The 25,250-nt window shown below is 38.6% G+C and overlaps 1 protein-coding gene across 1 annotated transcript in view; it reads right to left on the bottom strand.

Annotated features, from left to right (window-relative positions):
- The window catches only part of NEK11 (NIMA related kinase 11), a 158,448-nt gene that overhangs the window by 5,169 nt on the left and 128,029 nt on the right, over nucleotides 1-25,250 (bottom strand).

Here is a 25,250-nt window from a genome sequence, read left to right as displayed (position 1 = left end):
TTAAAAGACAGTAAATATATGTAACAAGATTGGGTTCATAATTAGGACAAATATGGACTTGAACAGACAGATCCTATTGAAATTTCACATGGTTCCCCAAGTGGTCAAAATCATATTTAGGGGAGTAAGTATATAATTATTTTCAGCATCACATCATATTGCTAGAACACTAAGTATTCACATAATTATGGGGAGAAAATAACACAAAACTAAGATGTACTGTAACCTACATGAAAGTGAACATGGACTAATTAAACAGAGAAATGTCCAGAACAAGGGACGCTGATCAGGGACATTTAATGTGATCTGTATTAGTCACAGTATTCCAGGGAAACAGAACCAATAGGATGTGTGTGTGTGTGTGTGTGTGTGTGTTTGTGTGTGTGGAGAGAGAGAGAGAGAGAGGAGGGGATTGGAGAGACACAGAGAGAAGCAGAGAGATGGAGAGACACAGAGACAGAGACAGAGAGACAGATTTATTTTAAGTAAGTGGCTCTTGCAATTCTAGGGGCTGGCAAATCCAAAATCTGCAGGGCAGGTCAGCAGGCTGGAGACCCAAGCAAGAGTTAATATTGCAGTCTTGAATCTAAAGGCTGTCTGGAGATAGAATTCCTTCCTCCTCGGGAGGCCTCAGTCTTTTCTCTTAAGTCCTTAGACTGGCTGGATGAGGCTTGCCCATACTATTGAAGGTGATCTGCTTTTACTCAAAGTCTACTGATGATTTAACATTGATCACATATGAAAAATACTGTCGCAGCCAACATCTAGACAGGTGTTATACCAAACATCTGTGCACCACAGCTTAGCCAAGCTGATACATAGAATTAACCATCACAGGATCTAATATGAGTATTCTTTTCCAATTTGGATCTGACAGAGAGGGTGAATGAAGTTGGCAAAGAGAACTCAGATCTCGCACTCAGGCTGCAAAAGTCCCAGAGAGTAGGATTCCAGGCTACTTCCAATACTGAGGGACATCTGAACACCTAAATGCTGACTTGGGGACCAGTCAATCCAATTCTTAGGTTGGATTCCCAAAAAACAGATGCTGGTTTTCTCAACGTTTTTTGTTAGAAAGGTTCCCAGGAGAAACTGGCAGGGGTGGGAAGGGGGACAGGGAGGAGCAGGAGGCCACACAAAGGGGCAGGACGGAGCAGAGTCCCACGAAAGGTGACCTTGGCTCAATCCCATAGAGCTCAAGAGACAACTGAGACAACCGGCGGGAGGCACTGGAGTGTTTATACGTTTGCACACAGTAGCCGCTTTAAAAATTCTGCCTCCAGGGGACTGGAGGGTGGGAGCGGGATGTGGATTCCCAGACACTCTGGCTCTCACTGAGCAGCTTGGGGAAATGCAAGAGAGTTTTGCAGGGCTTTGGGGGCAACAAGTAGACTTATGAGAATCTAAATTCACACTCCTCATGTGCTGTAGGATTTCCTAAGACATTAATACTAAATTGGTGTGGAGCAAATATACAAGATGCCTGCCAGAAAAAAAAGAAACAACTCTGAAGGGACATTTCTACAATCTGACGTTTAGCGTTTTCTTGGAGAAAAATCCCCTCTGAAGATAAGCCCTCAATACAAAATTACTTGCATGTTCAAAACAATGTTGCAATGAACATATAATTTTGCAAACTTGTAGGGGTATTTCTAGAGGATAAACTATTACACGTGAAAATGCTGGGTCAAGAGCATTCCAGTTAGAGAAAATCCTCCCAGACTTGTGCATGGTTTGCTCTCTCATTTCATTCAAGTCTCTATAAAATGCTACCTCCCAAACAAAACAATAAAAAAGCAATATAAGGAATAAACATAAAGCAAATACTTATAAAACTACTATCTAGGCGGAGGCGTGACTGCTGGGCTTGGCGCTGCCACAGCACAGCCAGCTAGACCTTGAGCACGCAGTTCTGCATTTCCAGCTGCTGCACGGTGGAGAGGTTGTTGAGGCCCTGAAGTTGCTCCTTCTAGTTAGTGTGGAAGAACCTGTACTCTTACATGTGCACCACCACCTGACTCAGGTCCAGCACATCGAATGCCAGGCATGGGCGGTAGGCCAGGCCCAGGCAGAGCTAGGAGACTGAGAAGCAGGCTGCTGAGGAGGCCACATTGCAGCAGGACTGTGACTGCGAGTGGAAGCTACTCATGCCACAGACCCCAGAGAGACCCAAGGACAGGCGCAAGCTGTCTCTGAACACCTTGTGATAGAAGGAGGCAGTGCACAGGTAGTCCTCAGAGCTGAAGCTCATGATGCCTGGACCAGGGTCGGGAGAGCGCTGTGGCTGGAAGAGGAGAGCTAACTCAAGAATGGTGTCCACGGGTTCGTGCCCCGGTCTGGGAAGATCCCACATGCCGCGGAGCGGCTGGGCCCGTGAGCCATGCCGCTGAGCCTGCGTGTCCGGAGCCTGTGCTCTGCAATGGGAGAGGCCTGCGTACGGCAAAAAAAAAACAAAAAAAAAACAAAAAAAAAAGGGCCTCCCTGGTGGTGCAGTGGTTGAGAGTCCGCCTGCCGATGCAGGGGATACGGGTTCGTGCCCCGGTCTGGGAGGATCCCATATGCTGCGGAGCGGCTGGGCCCGTGAGCCATGGCTGCTGAGCCTGCGCGTCCAGAGCCTGTGCTCCGCAACGGGAGAGGCCACAACAGTGAGAGGCCCGCGTACCGCAAAAAAAAAAAAAAAAAAAAAAAAGAATGGTGTCTACATCAATCTACAAGATCTCTCCCAGATATCTCCATATCAGTGCTAAGACCCAGCTCCACTCAATGGCCAGCAAGCTCCAGTGCTGGATACCCCATGCCAAACAACTAGCAAGACAGGAACACAACCCCACCGATTAGCAGAGAGGCCGCCTAAAATCATAATAAGGTCACAGACACCCGAAAACACACCACCAGACACAATCCAGCCCACCAGAAAGACAAGATCCAGCCTCATCCACCAGAACACAGGCACCAATCCCCTCTATCAGGAAGCCTACACAACCCACTGAACCAACTTTAACCATTGGGGGCAGACACCAAAATCAACGGGAACTACAAATTGGTAGCCTGAGAAAATGAGACCACAAACACAGTAAGTTAAGCAAAATGAAAAGACAGAGAAACACAGCAGATGAAGGACCAAAGTAAAAACGCACCAGACCAAACAACTGAAGAGGAAATAGGCACTCTGCCTGAAAAAGAATTCAGAGTGATGATAGTAAAGATATCCAAAATCTTGGAAATAGAATGGAGAAAATACAAGAAACGTTTAACAAGGATTTAGAAGAACTAAAGAGCAAACAAACAATGATAAACAACACAATAACTGAAATTAAAAATTGTCTAGAAGGGAGCAGTAGCAACATAACGGAGCCAGAAGAATGGATAAGTGACCTGGAAGATAAAATAGTGGAAATAACTACTGCAGAGCAGAATAAAGAAAGAAGAATGAAAAGAACTGAGGACAGTCTCAGAGACCTCTGGGACAACATTAAATGCACCAACATTAAAATTATAGGGGTCCCAGAAGAAGAACAGAAAAAGAAAGGGACGGAGAAAATATTTGAAGAGATTATAGTTGAAAACTTCCCCAATATGGGAAAGGAAATAGTTAATCAAGTCCAGGAAGCACAGAAGATCCCACACAGGATAATCCAAGGAGAAACATGCCAGAACACATATTAATCAAACTATCAAAAATTAAATACAAAGAAAAAATATTAAAAGCAGCAAGGGAAAAGCAACAAATAACATACAAGGGAATCCCCATAAGATTAACAGCTGATCTTACAGCAGGAACTCTGTAAGCCAGATAGGAGTGGCAGGAGATATTTAAAGTGATGAGAGGGAAAAACCTACAACCAAGATTACTCTACCCAGCAAGGATCTCATTCAGATTCAATGGAGAAATTAAAATCCTTACAGACAAGCAAAAGCTAAGAGAACTCAGCACCACCAAACCAGCTTTACAACAAGTGGTAAAGGAACTTCTCTGGGCAGGAAACACAAGAGAAGGAAAAGACCTACAATAAAAAATACAGACCAATTAAGAAATGGTAATAGGAACATACATATCGATAATTACCTTAAATGAAAATGGATTAAATGCTCCATCCAAAACACAGACTGGTTGAATGGATACAAAAACAAGCCTTGTATATATGCTATTTACAAGAGACCCACTTCAGACCTAGGGACACATACAGACTGAAAGTGAGGGGATAGAAAAAGATATTCCATGCAAACAGAAATCCAAACAAAGCTGGAGTAGCAATTCTCATATCAGACACAATAAACTTTAAATAAAGACTATACAAGAGACAAAGAAGGGCACTACATAATGATCAAGGGATCAATCCAAGAAGACATAACAATTATAAATATTTATGGAGCCAACATAGGAGAACCTCAATTCATAAGGCAAATACTAACAGCCATAAAAGGGGAAATCAACAGTAACACATTCATAGTAGGGGACTTTAACACCCCACTATCACCAATGGACAGATCATCCAAAATGAAAATAAATAAGAAAACACAAGCTTTAAAAGATACATTAAACAAGATGGACTTAATTGATACTCATAGGATATTCCACCCAAAAACAACAGAATACACTTTCTTCTCAAGTGCTCATGGAACACTCTCCAGGATAGATCATATCTTCGGTCACAAATCAAGCCTAGATAAATTTAGAAAACGGGAATCATACCAAGTATCTTTTCCGACCACAATGCTATGAGACTAGATATCAATTACAGGAAAAAATCTGTAAAAAACACAAACACATGGAGGCTAAACAATACACTACTTAATAACCAAGAGATCACTGAAGAAATCAAAGAGGAAATCAAAAAATACCTAGAAACAAATGGCAATGAAAACACGACAACCCAAAACCTATGGGATGAAGCAAAAGCAGTTCTAAGAGGGAAGTTTATAGCAACACAATGCTACCTTAAGAAACAAGAAACAGGGGACCCTGGGAAGATGGCGGAAGAGTAAGACGCGGAGATCACCTTCCTCCCCACAGATACATCAGAAATTCATCTACACGTGGAACAACTCCTACAGAACACCTACTGAACGCTGACAGAAGACCTCAGACCCCCCAAAAGGCAAGAAACTCCCCACATACCTGGATAGGGCAAAAGAAAAAAGAATAAACAGAGACAAAAGGATAGGGACGGGACCTGCACCAGTGGGAGGGAGCCGTGAAGGAGGAAAGGTTTCCACACACTACAAGCCCCTTCGCGGGCGGAGACTGCAGGTGGTGGAGGGGGAAGCTTCGGAGTAGCGGAGGAGGGAACAGCAACAGGGGTGTGGAGGGCAAAGCGGAGAGATTCTGGCACAGAGGATCGGTGCCCTCAGGCACACGCCAGCCCGAGAGGCTTGTCTGCTCGGCCGCCGGGGCGGGTGGGGCTGGGAGCTGAGGCTCGGGTAGCGGCTTTCAGTCGGAGCGCAGGGAGAGGACTGGGGCTGGCGGCAGGAAGAGAGCCTGAAGGGGTTAGTGCACCACGGCTAGCCCGGAAGGAGTCTGGGGAAAGGGTCTGGAGCTGCCGAAGAGGCAAGAGGCTTTTTCTTCGCTTTTGTTTCCTGGTGCGCGAGGAGAGGGCATTAAGAGGGCTGCTTTGGGAAGCGCCGGAGACGGGCGCGAGCCGCGGCTAAAGGCGCGGACCACAGAGATGGGCGTGGGACGCTGGGACTGCTGCTGCTGCCACCGCTGCGGGGCCTGTGTGCGAGCGCGGATCACTGTCCGCCCCACCTTCTGGGGGGCCTGTGCACCCCGCCACTGCCGTAGTCCCGGAACCCGGGGACAGCTTTCCCGGGAAAGCGCACGGAGCGCCTTGGGCTGCTGCAACGTCACGCCGGCCTCTGCCGCCGCAGGCCCGCCCCACTCTGCGCGCCCCTCCCTCCACTCTGCCTGAGTGAGCCAGAGCCCCCGCATCAGCGGCTCCTTTAAACCCGTCCTGTCTGAGCGAAGAACGGACGCCCTCCAGCGACCTACGCGCAGAGGCGGGGCCCGGTCCAAGGCTGAGACCCGGGAGCTGTAAGAGCAGAGAAGAGACAGGGAAATCTCTCTGTGCAGCCTCGCAGGCAGCGGATTAAAGCTCCACGGTCCACTTGATGTGCCCTGCGTCTGTGGAGTGCATGAATGGACAGCGAATCATCCCAAATTGAGGAAGTGGACTTTGAGGACAAGATTTAAGACTTTCCCCCCTTTTCCTCTTTTTACAACGAATTATCCCAAATTAAGGAGGTGGACTTAGCAAGATTTCAGACTTCTCGCCCTTTTCCTCTTTTTACAACGAAGTATCCCAAATTGAGGAGGTGGACTTGGAGAGCAAGATTTTTGATTTTTCCCCCTGCTCTCTTCTTGTGAATGTGTATGTGTATTCTTCTGTGTAAGATTCTCTCTGTATAGCTTTGCTTCCACCATATGTCCCAGGGTTCTATCTGTCCGTTTTTTTTTTCAGTAATTACTTTTTAATTTTAATAACGCTACTATATTTCATACTTTATTCTATTTTACTTTACCTGCTCTTTCTTTTTTCCTAACTTCCCTTCCTCCCTCCCTCCCTACGCCCCTCCTTTCCTTCTTTCTCTCTTTCTTTCCTTCTTCCCTCCCTCCCTCTGTTCTTCCTTTCACTCTTTCTTTTTCTTTCCTTCCTCCCTCCCTCCCTCCTGTCTTTCTTTCTTTCTTTCTTTCTTTCTTTCCTTCCTCCCTCCCTCCCTCCCTTCTTCCATTCACTCTTCCTTTTTCTTTCATTCCTCCCTCTCCCTCCTTTCTTTCTTTCTTTCCATCCTTCCTCCCTCCCTCCTTTCTTTCTTCCTTCCTTCCTTCCTCCCTCCCTTTCTTTCCTTCTTCCATTCTTTCTCTCTCTCTTTCTTTCTTCTACTAATTCTTTCTTTCAACTTTTTCTCCCTTTTATTCTGAGCCGGGTAGATGAAAGGCTCTTGGTGCTGCAGCCAGGAGTCAGTGCTGTGCCTCTGAAGTGGGAGAGCCAACTTCAGGACACGGGTCCACAAGAGACCTCCCAGCTCCACATAATATCAAGCAGCAAAAATCTCCCAGAAATCTCCATCTCAACACCAGCACCCAGCTTCAGTCAACGACCAGCAAACTACAGTGCTGGTCACCCTATGCCAAGCAACTAGCAAGGCAGGAACACAACCCCACCCATTAACAGAGAGGCTGCCTAAAAACATAATAAGGCCACAGGCACCCCAAAACACACCACCAGACGTGGACCTGTCCACCAGAAAGACAAGATCGAGCCTCAACCACCAGAACACAGGCTCTAGTCCCCCCGACCAGGAAGCCTACACAACCTACTGAAACAACCTTAGCCACTGGGGACAGACACCAAAAACAACAGGAACTACGAATCTGCAGCCTGCAAAAAGGAGACCCCAAACACAGTAAGATAAGCAAAATGAGAAGACAGAAAAACACACAGCAGGTGAAGGAGCAAGATAAAAACCTACCAGACCTAACAAATGAAGAGGAAATAGGCAGTATACCTGAAAAAGAATTCAGAATAATGATAGTAAAGATGATCCAAGATTCTATTTCCAAGATCCAAAATCTTGGAAATAGAATAGACAAAATGCAAGAAACAGTTAACAAGGACCTAGAAGAACTAAAGATGAATCAAGCATCGATTAAAAACACAATAAATGAAATGAAAAATACTCTAGATGGGATCAATAGCAGAATAACTGAGGCAGAAGAACGGATAAGTGAGGTGGAAGATAAAATAGTGGAAATAACTAATGCAGAGCAAAATAAAGAAAAAAGAATGAAAAGAACAGAGGACAGTCTCAGAGACCTCTGGGACAACATTAAACGCACCAACATTTGAATTATAGGGGTTCCAGAAGAAGAAGAGAAAAAGAAAGGGACTGAGAAAATATATGAAGAGATTATAGTTGAAAACTTCCCTAATATGGGAAAGGAAATAGTTAATCAAGTCCAGGAGGCACAGAGAGTCCCATACAGAATAAATCCAAGGAGAAATACGCCAAGACACATATTAATCAAACTGTCAAAAATTAAACACAAAGAAATCATATTAAAAGCAGCAAGGGAAAAAAAACAAATAACACACAAGGGAATCCCCATCAGGTTAACAGCTGATCTCTCAGCAGAAACTCTACAAGCCAGAAGGGAGTGGCAGGACATAATTAAAGTGATGAAGGAGAGAAAACTGCAACCAAGATTACTCTACCCAGCAAGGATCTCATTCAGATTTGATGGAGAAATTAAAGCCTTTAGAGACAAGCAAAAGCTGAGAGAGTTCAGCACCACCAAACCAGCTTAACAACAAATGCTAAAGGAACTTCTCTAGGCAAGAAACACAACAGAAGGAATATACCTACAATAACGAACCCAAAGCAATTAAGGAAATGGGAATACGAACATACATATCGATAATTACCTTAAATGTAAATGGACTAATGCTCCCACCAAAAGACACAGATTGGCTGAATGGATACAAAAACAAGACCCATATATATGCTGTCTACAAGAGACCCACTTCAGACCTAAAGACACATACAGATTGAAAGTAAGGGGATGGAAAAAGATATTCCATGCAAATGGAAATCAAAAGAAAGCTGGAGTAGCAATTCTTATATCAGACAAAATAGACTTTAAAATAAAGACTACTAGAAGAGACAAAGAAGGACACTACATAACGATAAAGGGATCGATCCAAGAAGAAGATATAACAATTGTAAATATTTATGCACCCAACATAGGAGCACCTCAATACATAAGGCAAATACTAACAGCCATAAAAGGGGAAATCGACAGTAACACACTCATAGTAGGGGACTTTAACACCCCACTTTCACCAATGGACAGATCATCCAAAATGAAAATAAATAAGGAAACACAAGCTTTAAATGATACATTAAACAAGATGGACTTAATTGATATTTATAGGACATTCCATCCAAAAACAACAGAATACACATTTTTCTCAAGTGCTCATGGAACATTCTCCAGGATAGATCATACCTTGGGTCACAAATCAAGCCTTGGTAAATTTAAGAAAATTGAAATTGTATCAAGTATCTTTTCCGACCACAATGCTATGAGACTAGACATCAATTACAGGAAAAGATCTGTAAAAAATACAAACACATGGAGGCTAAACAATACACTACTCAATAACGAAGTGATCACTGAAGAAATCAAAGAGGAAATTAAAAAATACCTAGAAACAAATGACAATGGAGACACGACAACCCAAAACCTATGGGACGCAGCAAAAGCAGTTCTAAGGGGGAAGTTTATAGCAATACAATCCCACCTTAAGAAACAGGAAACATCTCGAGCAAACAACCTTACCCTGCACCTAAAGCAATTAGAGAGAGAAGAACAAAAAAACCCCAAAGCTAGCAGAAGGAAAGAAATCATAAAGATCAGATCAGAAATAAATGAAAAAGAAATGAAGGAAATGATAGCAAAGATCAATAAAACTAAAAGCTGGTTCTTTGAGAAGATAAACAAAATAGACAAACCATTAGCCAGACTCATCAAGAAAAAAAGGGAGAAGACTCAAATCAATAGAATTAGAGATGAAAAAGGAGAAGTAACAACTGACACTGCAGAAATACAAAAGATCATGAGAGATTACTACAAGAAACTCTATGCCAATAAAATGGACAACCTGGAAGAAATGGACAAATTCTTAGAAATGCACAACCTGCCAAGACTGAATCAGGAAGAAATAGAAAATATGAATAGACCAATCACAAGCACTGAAATTGAAACTGTGATAAAAAATCTTCCAACAAACAAAAGCCCAGGACCAGATGGCTTCACAGGCGAATTCTATCAAACATTTAGAGAACAGCTAACACCCATCCTTCTCAAACTCTTCCAAACAATTTCACAGGAAGGAACACTCCCAAACTCATTCTATGAGGCCACCATCACCTTGATACCAAAACCAGGCAAGGATGTCACAAAGAAAGAAAACTACAGGCCAATATCACTGATGAACATAGATGCAAAAATCCTCAACAAAATACTAGCAAACAGAACCCAACAGCACATTAAAAGGATCATACACCATGATCAAGTGGGGTTTATTCCAGGAATGCAAGGATTCTTCAATATACGCAAATCAATCAATGTGATACACCATATTAACAAGTTGAAGGAGAAAAAGCATATGATCATCTCAATAGATGCAGAGAAACCTTTCGACAAAATTCAACATCCATTTATGATAAAAACGCTGCAGAAAGTAGGCATAGAGGGAACTTTCCTCAACATAATAAAGGCCATATATGACAAACCCACAGCCAGCATCGTCTTCAATGGTGAAAAACTGAAACCATTTCCACTAAGATCAGGAACAAGACAAGGCTGCCCACTCTCACCACTCTTATTCAACTTAGTTTTGGAAGTTTTAGCCACAACAATCAGAGAAGAAAAGGAAATAAAAGGAATCCAAATTGGAAAAGAAGAAGTAAAGCTGTCACTGTTTACAGATGACATGATACTATACATAGAGAATCCTAAAGATGCTACCAGAAAACTACTAGATCTAATCAATGAATTTGGTAAAGTAGCAGGATACAAAATTAATGCACAGAAATCTCTGGCATTCCTGTACACTAATGATGAAAAATCTGAAAATGAAATCAAGAAAACACTCCCATTTACCATTGCAACAAAAAGAATAAAATATCTAGGGATAAACCTACCTAAGGAGACAAAAGACCTGTATGCAGAAAATTATAAGACACTGATGAAAGAAATTAAAGATGATACAAATAGATGGAGAGATATACCATGCTCCTGGATTGGAAGAATCAATATTGTGAAAATGACTCTACTACCCAAAGCAATCTACAGATTCAATGCAATCCCTATCAAACTACCACTGGCATTTTTCACAGAACAAGAACAAAAAATTTCAAAATTTGTTTGGAAAAACAAAAGACCCCGAATAGCCAAAGCAATCTTGAGAACGAAAAACGGAGCTGGAGGAATCAGGCTCCCTGACTTCAGACTATACTACAAAGCTACAGTAATCAAGACAGTGTGGTATTGGCACAAAAACAGAAAGATAGATCAATGGAACAGGACAGAAAGCCCAGAGATAAACCCACGCACATATGGTCAACTTATCTTTGATAAAGGAGGTAGGAATGTACAGTGGAGAAAGGACAGCCTCTTCAATAAGTGGTGCTGGGAAAACTGGACAGGGACATGTAAAAGTATGAGATTAGATCACTCCCTAACACCATACACAAAAATAAGCTCAAAATGGATTAAAGACCTAAATGTAAGGCCACACACTATCAAACTCTTGGAGGAAAACATAGGCAGAACACTCTATGACATAAATCACAGCAAGATCCTTTTTCACCCACCTCCTAGAGAAATGGAAATAAAAACAAAGATAAACAAATGGGACCTAATGAAACTTCAAAGCTTTTGCACAGCAAAGGAAACCATAAACAAGACCAAAAGACAACCCTCAGAATGGGAGAAAACATTTGCAAATGAAGCAACTGACAAAGGATTAATCTCCAAAATTTATAAACAGCTCATGCAGCTCAATAGCAAAAAAACAAACAACCCAATCCAAAAATGGGCAGAAGACTTAAATAGGCATTTCTCCAAAGAAGATATACAGACTGCCAACAAACACATGAAAGAATGCTCAACATCATTAATCATTAGAGAAATGCAAATCAAAACTACAATGAGATATCATCTCACACCAGTCAGAATGGCCATCATCAAAAAATCTAGAAACAATACATGCTGGAGAGGGTGTGGAGAAAAGGGAACACTCTTGCACTGCTGGTGGGAATGTGAATTGGTACATCTACTATGGAGAACAGTATGGAGGTTCCTTAAAAAACTAAAAATAGAACTACCATATGACCCAGCAATCCCACTACTGGGCATATACCCTGAGAAAACCATAATTCAAAAAGAGTCATGGGGCTTCCCTAGTGGCACAGTGGTTGGGAGTCCGCCTGCCGATGCAGGGGACGTGGGTTCGTGTCCCGGTCCGGGAGGATCCCACGTGCCGCAGAGCAGCTGGGCCCGTGAGCCATGGCCACTGGGCCTGTGCATCTGGAGCCTGTGCTCCATGGAAGGAGAGACCATGGCAGTGAGAGGCCCATGTACCACAAAAAAGAAAAAAAAAAGTGTTATGTACCAAAAAGTTCATTGCAGCTCTATTTAAAATAGCCACGAGGTGGAAACAACCTAATTGTCCATCATCAGATGAATGGATAAAGAAGATGTGGCACATATATACAATGGAATATTACTAAGCCATAAAAAGAAACAAAATCGAGTTATTTCTTGTGAGGTAGATGGACCTAGAGTCTGTCATACAGAGCAAAGTAAGTCAGAAAGAGAAAGACAAATACCATATGCTAACACATATATATGGAATCTAAGAAAAAAAATGTCATGAAAAACCTAGGGGTAAGACAGGAATAAAGACACAGACTTACTAGAGAATGGACTTGAGGACATGGGGAGGGGGAAGGGTAAGCTAGCACAAAGTGAGAGAGTGGCATTGACCTATATACACTACCAAATGTAAAATAGATAGCTAGTGGGAAGCAGCCGCATAGCACAGGGAGATCAGCTCGGTGCTTTGTGACCACCTGGATGGGTCGGATAGGGAGGATGGGAGGGAGGGAGATGCAAGAGGGAGGAGATATGGGAACATATGTATATGTATAACTGATTCAATTTGTTATGAAGCAGAAACTAACACACAATTGTAAAGCAATTATACTCCAATAAAGATGTAAAAAAAAAACTACAATGAGGTATCACCTCACACCAGTCAGAATGGCCATCATCAAAAAAATCTACAAACAGTAAATGCTGGAGAGGTGTGTAGAAAAGGGAACCCTCTTGCACTGTTGGTGGGAATGTAAATTGAGACAGCTGCTAAGGTGAACAGTATGGAAGTTTCTTAAAAAACTAAAAATAGAACTACCATACAACCGAGCACTGCTGGGCATATACCCTGAGAAAACTGTAATTCAAAAAGAGTCATGTACCACAATTTTCATTGCTGCACTATTTACAATAGCCAAGACATGGAAGCAACCTAAGTGTCCATCTACAGATGAATGGATAAAGAAGATGTGGCACATATATAAAATGGAGTATTACTCAGCCATAAAAAGAAACAAAATTGAGTTATTTGTAGTGAGGTTGTCTGTCATACAGAGTGAAGTAAGTCAGAAAGAGAAAAACAAATACTGTATGCTAACACATATATATGGAATCTAAAAAAAAGAAAGAAAGAAAAAAAGTTCTGAAGGACCTAGGGGCAAGACAGGAATAAAGAAGCAGACATAGCATCAGCCCCGTGCTTTGTGACCACCTAGAGGTGTGGGATAGGGAGAGTGGGAGGGAGATGCAAGAGGGAGGCGAAATGGGGATATATGTATAGGTACAGCTGATTCACTTTGTTATACAGCAGAAACTAACACAACATTGTAAAGCAATTGTACTCCAATAAAGATGTTTAAAAAAAGAAAGAATTGTGTCTACTTCTACACTGAATTTTTAAATAAATGTTTTATTTAGATGTAAAAAAAAAACTGCTATCTAGGTCAAGAAATTTAGAATTAATGAGTGCCCCAGAAATACCACTCACATTCATATATTCCATATCCCTTCCTGGTTATAACCCTGCTCTTCACCTTAGAAATAACCAAATATTTTTACTTTTATGGTAACCACTTCCTTGATTTCCTTTAGTTTCTAAACTTTACATCATTCTTAAATGATATAGTTTGATGTATCTGGTTTTGATGGTTATGAAAAAAGAATTATACTTCAGGGATTCTCTTGGTTTTTGCTCCTCTTATGTTTACAAGATTTATCTGTGTTGTCACAAACAGTTGAAGTCCGTTTACTTTTATTGTTGTATAGGATCCTATTGTACCAATATACAACAATTTATTTGTTATACTATTAATAAACATTTGCATTGTTTCTAATTTGGGGCTATTACAGCATTCTTATGAATGTCCCAGTGTACACATGCATATAGATTTCCAAGTAAGAGCCCCAGGAATTAAATTGCTGAGCCATACAGTGTGCATATTTTCATCTTTTTTAGATGATGCAGAGTTATTTTTCAAAGAAGAAGCACCATCACTCCAGTAATGGAAGTGTTATTTGTCCTTGCAGTTTCACATCCTTGAGAACACTTGGTATTGTCAAACTTTAAATTTTTGTCCATCTGAGTAGTATGTAGTGGTATCTCAGAGTGGATTTGAGTTTTCATTTCCTGATTTACTCTGTATGGAATTGTAAGTTGGAAGTTATTTTCTTTCAGCACACTGAAGATGCCAATGACTTATGCTGTCCTTTATTGCTATTAAGTCAACAGTTAGTTAACTGTCACTCCCTTGAAGATAATTCCTTTTTATTTCCCTCTGGACTCTGAATTTCTGAAACTTTGGTTGTCTGAGGTTTTAATATAATGTATCAAGCTGTAGATTTCTTCTTGTTTTCCTACTTGGTATTGGTGGATCTCTTGAATCTATTGAATGATTTCCATCATCAATTCTGGAAAGTTCTCACCTATTATCCTTGGTTATGTTTCTTTCTGAAACTCCAATTAAATGATTTGAGATCTCACTGTATCCTCCATGTCTTTCACCCTTTCTTTTGTAATTTCCATGTTTTGTCTCTCCATGTTATAGTGTCTCCAACTTCTCTTTCCATTCTTTAATTTCTGCTTTAGCTGTGTCTAATCTATTTTTTTTATAACACCTTGATTGGAGTATAATTGCTTTACACTGGTGTGTTAGTTTCTGCTTTATAACAAGGTGAATCAGTTATACATATACATATGTTCCCATATCTCTTCTCTCTTGCATCTCCCTCCCTCCCACCCTCCCTATCCCACCCTTTTGGTGATCACAAAGCACCGAGCTGATCTTCCTGTGCCATGCAGCTGCTTCCCACTAGCTATCTATTTTACATTTGGTAGTGTATAAATATCCATGCCACTCTCTCACTTTGTCACAACTTACCCTTCACCCTCCCCATATACTCAAGTCCATTCTCTAGTAGGGTGTGTCTTTATTCACATCTTACCCCTAGGTTCTTCATGACATTTTTTCCCCTTAGATTCCATATATATGTGTTAGCATACGGTATTTGTTTTTCTCTTTCTAACTTACTTCACTCTGTATGACAGACTCCAGGTCCATCCACCTCACTACAAATAACTCAATTTCGTTTCTTTTCATGGCTGAGTAATATTCCATTGTATATATGTGCCATATCTTCTTTATCCATTCATCCGATGATGGACACTTAGGTTACTTCCATCTTCTGGCTATTGTAAATAGAGCTGCAATGAACATTTTGGTATATGACTCTTTTTGAATTATGGTTTTTTCAGGGTATATGCCCAGTAGTGGGATTGCTGGGTTGTATGGTAGTTCTATTTGTAGTTTTCTAAGGAACCTCCATACTGTTTTCCATAGTGGCTGTACCAATTCACTTTCCCACCAGCAGTGCAAGAGTGTTCCCTTTTCTCCACACCCTCTCCAGCATTTATTGTTTCTAAATTTTTTGTTGATGGCCATTCTGACCAGTGTGATAAGATATCTCATTGTAGTTTTGATTTGCATTTCGCTAATGATTAATGATGTTGAGCACTCTTTCATGTGTTTGTTGGCAATCTGTATATCTTCTTTGGAGAAATGTCTATTTAGGTCTTCTGCTCATTTTTGGATTCGGTTTTTCTGTTTTTTTGTTATTGAGCTGCACGAGCAGCTTGCAAATTTTGGAGATTAATCCTTCGTGAGTTGAGTCATTTGAAAATATTTTCTCCCATTCTGAGGGTTGTCTTTTGGTCTTGTTTAGGGTTTCCTTTGCTATGCAAAAGCTTTTAAGTTTCATTAGGTCCAATTTGTTTATTTTTGGTTTTATTTCCATTTCTCTAGGAGGTGGGTCCAAAAGGATCTTGCTGTGATTTATGTCATAGAGTGTTCTGCCTATGTTTTCCTCTAAGACTTTGATACTTTCTGGGCTTACATTTAGATCTTTAATCCATTTTGAGCTTACTTTTGTGTATGGTGTTAGGGAGTGTTCTAATCTCATACTTTTACAAGTAGCTATCCAGTTTTCCCAGCACCACTTATTGAAGAGGCTGTCTTTTCTCCACTGTATATTGTTGCCTCCTTTATCAAAGATAAGGTGACCATACATGCGTGGGTTTATCTCTGGGCTTTCTATCCTCTTCCATTGATCTATATTTCTGTTTTTGTGCCAGTACCATACTGTCTTGATTACTGTAGCTGTGTAGTATAATCTGAAGTCAGGAAGCCTGCTTCCTCCAGTTCCATTTTTCGTTCTCAAGATTGCTTTGGCTATTTGGGGTCTTTTGTGTTTCCATACAAATTGTGAAATATTTTGCTCTTGTTCTGTGAAAAATGCCAGTGGTAGTTTGGTAGGGATTGCATTGAATCTGTAGATTGCTTTGGGTAGTAGAGTCATTTTCACAATGTTGATTCTTCCAATCCAAGAACATGGTCTATCTCTCCATCTATTTGTATCATCCTTAATTTCTTTCATCAGTGTCTTATAATTTTCTGCATACAGGTCTTTTGTCTCCTTAGGTAGGTTTATTCCTAGTTTTTTTATTCTTTTTGTTGCAATGGTAAATGGGAGTGTTTTCTTAATTTCATTTTCCAATTTTTCATCATTAGTGTATAGGAATGCAAGAGATTTTTGTGCATTAATTTTGTATCCTGCAACTTTACCAAATTCATTGATTAGCTCTAGTAGTTTTCTGGTGGCATCTTTAGGATTCTCTATGTATAGTGTCATGTCATCTGCAAACAGTGACAGCTTTCCTTCTTCTTTTCTGATTTGGATTCCTTTTATTTCCTTTTCTTCTCTGATTGCTGTGGCTAAAACTTCCAAAACTATGTTGAATAAGAGTGGTGACAGTGGCCAACCTTGTCTTGTTCCTGATCTTAGTGGAAATGGTTTCAGTTTTTCACCATTGAGGATGATGTTGGCTGTGGGTTTGTCATATATGGCCTTTATTATGTTGAGGAAATTTCCCTCTATGCCTACTTTCTGCAGGGTTTTTATCATAAACGGGTGTTGAATTTTGTCAAAAGCTTTCTCTGCATCTACTGATATGATCATATGTTTTTTCTCCTTCAGTTTGTTAATATGGTTTATCACGTTGATTGATTTGTGTATATTGAAGAATCCTTGCATTCCTGGAATAAACCCCACTTGATCATGGTGTATGATCCTTTTAATGTGCTGTTGCATTCTGTTTGCTAGTATTTTGTTGAGGATTTTTGCATCTATGTTCATCAGTGATATTTGCCTGTCGTTTTCTTTCTTTGTGACATCACTTGTCTGGTTTTGGTATCAGGGTGATGGTGGCCTCGTAGAATGAGTTTGGGAGTGTTCTTCCCTCTGCTATATTTTGGAAGAGTTTGAGAAGGATAGGTGTTAGCTCTTCTCTAAATGTTTGATAGATTTCGCCTGTGAAGCCCTCTGTTCCTGGGATTTTGTTTGTTGGAAGAATTTTAATCAAAGTTTCAATTTCAGTGCTTGTGATTGGTCTGTTCATATTTTCTATTTCTTTCTGGTTCAGTCTTGGCAGGTTGTGCATTTTCAAGAATTTGTCCATTTCTTTCAGGTTGTCCATTTTATTGGCATAGAGTTGCTTGTAGTAATCTCTCATGATCTTTTGTATTTCTGCAGTGTCAGTTGTTTCTTCTCCTTTTTCATTTCTAATTCTATTGATTTGAGTCTTCTTTTTTTCTTGATGAGTCTGGCTAATGGTTTATCAATTTTGTTTATCTTCTCAAAGAACCAGCTTTTATTTTTATTGATCTTTGCTATCGTTTCCTTCATTTCTTTTTCATTTATTTCTGATCTGATTTTTATGATTTCTTTCCTTCTGCTAACTTTGGGGTTTTTTTTTGTTCTTCTTTCTCTAATTGCTTTAGGTGCAAACTCATTCATTGTCTTCTTAATCTCAGTGTATTTTTGTTTTCATTTTTACAAGTTCTATTTGGTTCCTTTTCCAAAAGTCTATATGGTGTTTATAGTTTCTTTTTTCTTTTTTTTTAACATATTTATTGGGGTATAATTACTTTACAATGGTGTGTTAGTTTCTGCTTTATCACAAAGTGAATCAGTTATACATATACATATGTTCCCAAATCTCTTCCCTCTTGTATCCCCTTCCCTCCCACCCTCCCTATCCCACCTCTCTATAGTTTCTTATTTCCTGCACATATGTTCTAGCTTATTTCAACATAGGAAGCATCACTTTTTTATAGACTGTGTCAGATAATTCCAGTATCTTAAGTCTTTGGGGGTATATGATATATGTATGTCTAGCCTAGTGAACACTTGTTGGTACTAACAAGCCTGCATTATCAGAAGCAGAACTCCATTGTGTTTTATAATCATATTTTATTTTTATTTGTTTTTTGAAATTCATTTTCTAACTTCTCTTCTAGAATGTTACATTCTGTGACTTAAATTTTTTAAACCACTGTATCCTAAACATCTAGAATATTCCTTTGCACATAATTTTTAATTTGTTTAATAAAAATAACAATTATTTAAAAATACTATATAATATTTCTTCAGAACTCTTATGCCATGTTACCAACAATGTATTTAAAAATCCTGTTTTTTCTTCACAGTTTTGGTAACACTGTATATTCTCAGTCTTGTAAATCTTTGCCTGTTTCACAAAAAGTGACATTATTGTTTTAATTTTTATTTATTTAATAGTTAATGAGGTGGAATCCATCTTATTAGCCATTTGTGGCAGGTCTTCATGAAATTGATAATTTCCCTTGCTCATTTTTCTTTTTTTATTAAATATAGTTGATTTACAATATTGCATTAGTTTCAGATGTGCAACAAAGTGATTCAGTTATACATTACATATATATTTTTTCAGATTATTTTCCATTATAGCTTATTACAAGATACTGAATATTGTTCCCTTTGTTATACAGTAAATTCTTGTTGTTTATCTATTTTATATACAGCAGTTTGTTAATCCTAGATCCTTAATTTATACCTCCTTCCTTTTCCCTTTGGTAATCATAAGTTTGTTTTCCATATCTATGAGTTTGTTTCTGTTTTGTATATAGATTCATTTGTATCATATTTTAGGTTCCACATATAAGTGATATCATATAATATTTTTCTCTGACATACTTCAATTAGTGTGATATTCTCTAGGTCCATCCATGTTGCTGCAAATGGCAATATTTTATTCTTTTTATGGCTGTGTTAAGATTCCATTGTATATATACACCACATCTTCTTAAACCAGTCATCTGTTGATTGGCATTTGGGTTGTTTCCATGTCTTAGCTATTGTAAATAGTGCTGCTATGAACTTTGGGGTGCATGCATTTTTTCAAGTTAAGAGTTTTTGTCTTTTCTGGATATATGCCTAGGAGTGGGATTGCTGGATCATACAGTAGCTCTATTTTTAGTTTTTTAAAGGAACCTCCATACTGTTCTCCAGACAATACTACAATTGGGAGGGTTATGCCTCCAACTTTGTTCTTTTTCCTCAGGATTGCTTTGATAATTCCGGGTCTTTTGTGGTTCCATATATATTTTAGGATTATTTTTTCTAGTTTGTGAAAAATGGCATGGGTAATTTGATAGGGATTGCATTAAATCTGCAGATTGCTTTGAGTAGTATGGTCATTTTAACAATATTAATTCTTCCAATCCAAGAGCATGGGATACCTTTCCATTTCTTTGCACCATTTTCAATTTCCTTTATCAACACTTTATAGTTTTCAGTGTATAGTTCTTTCACCTCCTTGGTTAGGTTTATTCTTAGTTATTTTTTGACACCATTTTAAATGGGAATTTTTTTTAAATTTCTATTTCTGATTTTTCATTGTTAGTGTAAAGAAATGTAACAGATTTCTGTATATTAATCTTGTACCCTGATACCTTGCTGAATTCATTTATTAGTTCTAATAGATTTTGTGTGGAGTCTTTAGGGTTTTCTATATAGAGGATCATGTCACCTGCATATAATGACAATTTTACCTCTTCCATTCTGATTTAGATAACTTTTCTTTTTCTTGTCTGATTGCTGTGACTAGGATACCCAGTATTACATTGAATAGAAGTGGTGAGAGTGGGCATCCTTGTCTTGTCCCAGAATTTGGTGGGAGGGCTTTTAGCTTTTTACCATTGAGGATAATGTTGGCTGTGGCTTTGTCATAAGTAGCCTTTATTATGTTGAGATATGTTCTCTCTATGTCCAGTTTGGTGAAGAGATTTTATCATGGATCAATGTTGAATTTTATCAAATGCTTTTTCTGCATCTATTGAGATGATCATGTGGTTTCTGTCTTTTCTTTTGTTGATGTGGTGTATCACATTGATTGATTTGCATCTGTTGAGCCATTCTTGCAATCCTGGAATGAATTCAACTCGATCATGATGTGGCGTATGATCCTTTTTATGTATTGTTGGATTTGGTTTGCTAATATTTTATTGAGGATTTTGCATTTATATCCATCAAATATGTTGGCCTGTAATTTTCTTTTTTTGTAGTGTCTTTGTCTGGATTTGATATCAGGGTGATAGTGGCTCCATAGAACGACTTTGGGAGTGTTTCCCTCCTCTTCAATCTTTTGCAATAGTTTGGGAAAGATAGGTATAAGTTCTTTGTATGTTTGGTAGAATTCCCCAGTGAAGCCATCCAGTCCTGGACTTTTGTTTGCAGGGAGTTTGGTTTTGTTTCATTTTTTGTCAGCAGTGCCACATTACTTGCAGGATGGGTTCTCAGTTCCCTGACCAGGGACTGAACCTGGGTCATGGTAGTGAAAGCTCAGAATCCTAAGTACTAGGCCACCAGTGAACTCCCTTGCAGGGAGTTTTTTTTTATTATTATTATTTTTATTACTGTTTCTATTTCACTTCTAGTGATTGGTCTGTTCAAATGATCTTTTTCTTCTTGACTCAATTTTGGTGGACTGTATGTTTCTTGAAACTTGTCCATTCCTTCTAGGTTGTCCAATTTGTTGGCATATAACTGTTCAGAGTATTTTCTTATGATTTTTAAAATTTCTGCGGTATCAGTTGTTATTTCTCTTCTTTCATTTCTTATTTTGTTTATTTGTCTTTTCTTCTTGGTGAGCCTAGCTAGAGATTTGTTGATTTTGTTTATCCTTTCAAAAACCAGCTCTTGGTTTTACTGCTCCTTTCTATTTTTTATCTATATTTTATTTATTTCCTCTTTGATCTTTATTATTTTCTTCCTTCTGCTGACTTTGTTCTTCTTTTTCTAATTCTTTTAGGTGGTAGGTTAGTTTGTTTATTTGAGGATTTTTTCTTGCTTCTTGAGGAAGGCCTGTCTTGCTATGAACTTCCCTCTTAGAACCGCTTTTGCTGCATTCCATAGATTTTGTAAGGTTGTGTTTTCTTTGTCATTTGTCTCTGAGTATTTTCTGTTTTCCACTTTGATTTCACTGTTGACCCATTGGTTTTTTAGTAGCATGTTATTTAGTCTCCATGTGATCTTTTATTTCCCATTTTTCTTTCTGTGGTTGATTTCTAGTTTCATACTGTTATGGTCAGAAAAGATGTTTGAAATAATTTTTATCCTCTTAAATTTGCTGAGGATTGTTTTGTGTCCTAATATGTGGTCTATCCTAGAGAATGTTCCATGCATGCTTGAAAAGAACGTGTATTCTGGTTTTTTGGACGTGGTGTCCTATAGATATCAAGTCCAACTGTTCTAATGTGTCATTTAGGATCTCTGTTACCTTATTGATTTTCTGTCTGGAAGATCTGTCCATTGATGTCAGTGCCGTGTGAAAGTCTCCTACTATTATTGTATTCCTGTCAATTTCTCCCTTTTTGTCTGTTAGTATTTTTTTATATATTTAGGTGCTCCTACCTCGCTCATTTTTCTACTGGGTTATTTTTCCTTTTCTTAGTGATTTATGAATTGAAATATAGATAGATATCATGTATATTTTATATATTATAGATTGTAAACCTTATAAGAATTATAAATATTTCTTAATTTATTTCTCATTTGTCTTTTAATTTTGTTTATTATGGCTTTTGCTATATAGATGTTTTTGTGTTTTTATATAGGCAAATCTGTATGTCTTTTATGCTTTCTGGGTTTATTTCATAATTATCAGGAATTTCTTACTCCAAGATTATGAAATTATTCTCCAATAATTTCTTCTTTGATTAATGTTTTATACTTTAAATTTTTTAATCTATTATAATTTATTTTTGTGTTGTATAAGGCAGGAATCTAATTTTGTTATCAAACATGCAATTGTTTCAAGACCACTTATTTAAATATATTTTTCTTCACTAAATAAAGCAATGCCATTTTCATATACTAAATTCACATAATTTCAACTTACAAAGGGCCTTCAATATATTACTTCACATAATAGTCACCATATGAAACATGTGTTTCCATTCATTCATTAAGAAAATGTTTACTAAGCACACTTTACACATGCAGGGAAACACACTTACATTTACCAGTTTATTGTAAAAGGATATGAAAAATGACAGAGATAAACATCCAGATGGAAGAGATTGTAGGGCAGTCTCATGGGAAGGGACATGGAGCTTCCATGCCCTCTCTGGGAACCCCACTCTCCAAGAACCTCTGTGTGTTCACCACCTCAGAAGCTCTCTGAACCCCATACTTTTGGGACTTTTGGTGGAGGGGGGATTAACTCTATTTTCAGCCCCCTTTCCCTCTCTGGACAATGAAGGGTGGGGCTGGAAGTTCTAAGCTACTAATCATGGCTTGGTCTTTCTGGTGATCAGCCCCCATGCAGGAGACCACCAAGAGTCACATAATTAGAAAAAAAGACATGCCTATCTGCCAGGAAATTCCAAGGGATTTAGGAGCTCTGTGTCAGGAACCAGAGTCAAAGAACAAATATTAGAACAAAAGATGCTCCTAGTGCTCTTTCACTTAGGAAATCACGAGGGTTTTAGGAGCTCTGTGCCAGAAATCAGGGCAGAAATCAACCCATATATTCTATTCTTTGTGGTTATCATATAAAAACAAAGTTGAGAGGATGCATCCAATTGAATGGTCCTAGGTAGGATGAAATTTTCTTAGAGAAATAAAAAGGGAAAATATATTTTGTATTTTGTAAATCATTGTGGTCTCTCCTATGTAATCAGTTGTAAAGCTACATTTAAATCATAAGCAAAATTCACAGTTAAAATGGTACAATAATTATTACCAAAATATTTAACTAGAAAAGACAGTTTATACAAGTTTTACAAATGCAAATAGCGTGAGTATTATATTGCTTCACTCAATAAAATGAAAATGATTATTTTAAACAATGGGGAAGGGGAAAATGATCAGTGTTAAAGTGAAAAAAATGTTATGCATTTCTGAATTAGATCTGAATTAACAGGGCTTTTCCTACTGAAAAGCCCCAAGGAAACTTATAGGATCTAATAAATCTTGTCAATGGATGAGGTGTATATATGGAAATACAAATTTGGACCCAACAGTGCTTTTGCTGTGCATCCAACTAGAAAACTAAAATTGTATTTATTTCATCAGTACATTAGGTACCTTTGGCAAATGCACCTAATTTTTCACAGGCCATTCAACTAAAAATAACTTTATGTCTTCCTGAGAGAAAATAAAACAAAATAGGAATATATTCATTTAAGAATATAGCTAGATAAACTAAAACAGAGATAGCTATATGTATACTTTATCAACGATGACATAGAAAAATCCATCAAAAGACATGCTGTAAAATCCCATGCCACCAGAGAAAGAGCACATTTCACTGTCACCATAACTCCCAGTGTCTGAAGGTTTTATCTCCATGACAATGAGAGCTAGAAATCAACCTGCTCTAAAGCATTGATTGCATGTGCTGATGCTACAGCTCTCCAAGGACAATTTTCCCAAAAAGTTGAAGAGTAACACAAAATAATTAATTAGACAATTTGCATTGTATTTGGGATTCCTCAGTAATGAAAAACTGCTCACTGAGCAAATGCTGGAGCACAGAGTTTGGGTGAGTGGTTTAGAAACTCCCAGACTCTTTGGAGGAAATATGTAGTATGTGAGTGTGCTGCAGCACACAATTAACCCTGCAGGAGGCCCCACAGACAGTTTCAAGATCTTGCATCCAGTTAGCACATAAAATGATGTCGATTAAAGCATAAAAGTGCATCATCTCAGTAAGATTGCAGATTTTTATGACCATTACAATAACACTGGCAACATTACTTCTGCTTTTTAATGATTTCACACCCATGAAATTCAAATAGAGTAGGGTTTTTACCTTAGAGCACCCTATTCATGAAAAGGGCTCCTGCTGCTTCATTATCTTTTTTCTAGTTTATTAAAAATTTATTTAACAGGGCTGTACAAATGGAGAAATTATTCATGAGATCCAGGAATATTTAATGATCACTCTTTCAATGTCTCCCTTTATGCCCAGAGGAACAATTCTCACAAATGTGGTCCAGGAACACTGAGAGTCCCTGACACCCTTTCAAGGGATTCCAAAGCTAACTTCATAACAATAGCAAGACGTTATTTTCCCCTTTCACTCTCATCCGCTCAGGTGTACACAGTGGAGTTTTCCAGACACTATGTGACATGTAACAACACGATAGTCTAAATGCAAAGCAGATATGAGAATCCAGCTGCCTTCTATTAAGCCAGTTACTTTTTTTAAATTATGAAAATGTAAACAAATGTTGCCCTTCTCAATAATTCTTTTTGGAAATTATAGTTAATTTTCATAATATGTGACAACGTGGATAAACCTTGAGGACATTATGCTAGGTGAAATAAGCCAGTCACAGAAGGATGAATACCATATGACTCCACTTATTTGAGGTTTCTAAAATACTCAAATTCATAGAATCAAAGAAAGAAATGGTGGTTGCCAAAGGCTGGGGAGAGGAGGATATGGGGAGCTACTAATAAATGTGCCCAGAGTTTTAGTTCAGCAAGGTGAATAAGTTCTAGAGATCTGTTGTATGACACTATCTATGATCTACATTAGTATACTGTACACTGAAAACTGTGTTAAGAGGCTAGATCTCCTGTTAATTGTTCTTCCCATAATAAAATAAAATTTAAATAATTAAGATAAAATAGGGAAAAACTCTAATAAACAAACAAATCAATAACTAAAAGCAACAAATGAGTGTAGGTCCTACCAAATAGTTAA

The sequence above is a fragment of the Mesoplodon mirus genome, assembly GCF_964341445.2.
Source record: "Mesoplodon mirus genome assembly, chromosome: 6".
Classification (NCBI taxonomy): Eukaryota; Metazoa; Chordata; class Mammalia; order Artiodactyla; family Ziphiidae; genus Mesoplodon; species Mesoplodon mirus.
The sequence above is the reverse complement of the archived record's forward strand: the minus strand, read 5'-3'. Positions and strand labels throughout refer to the sequence as shown.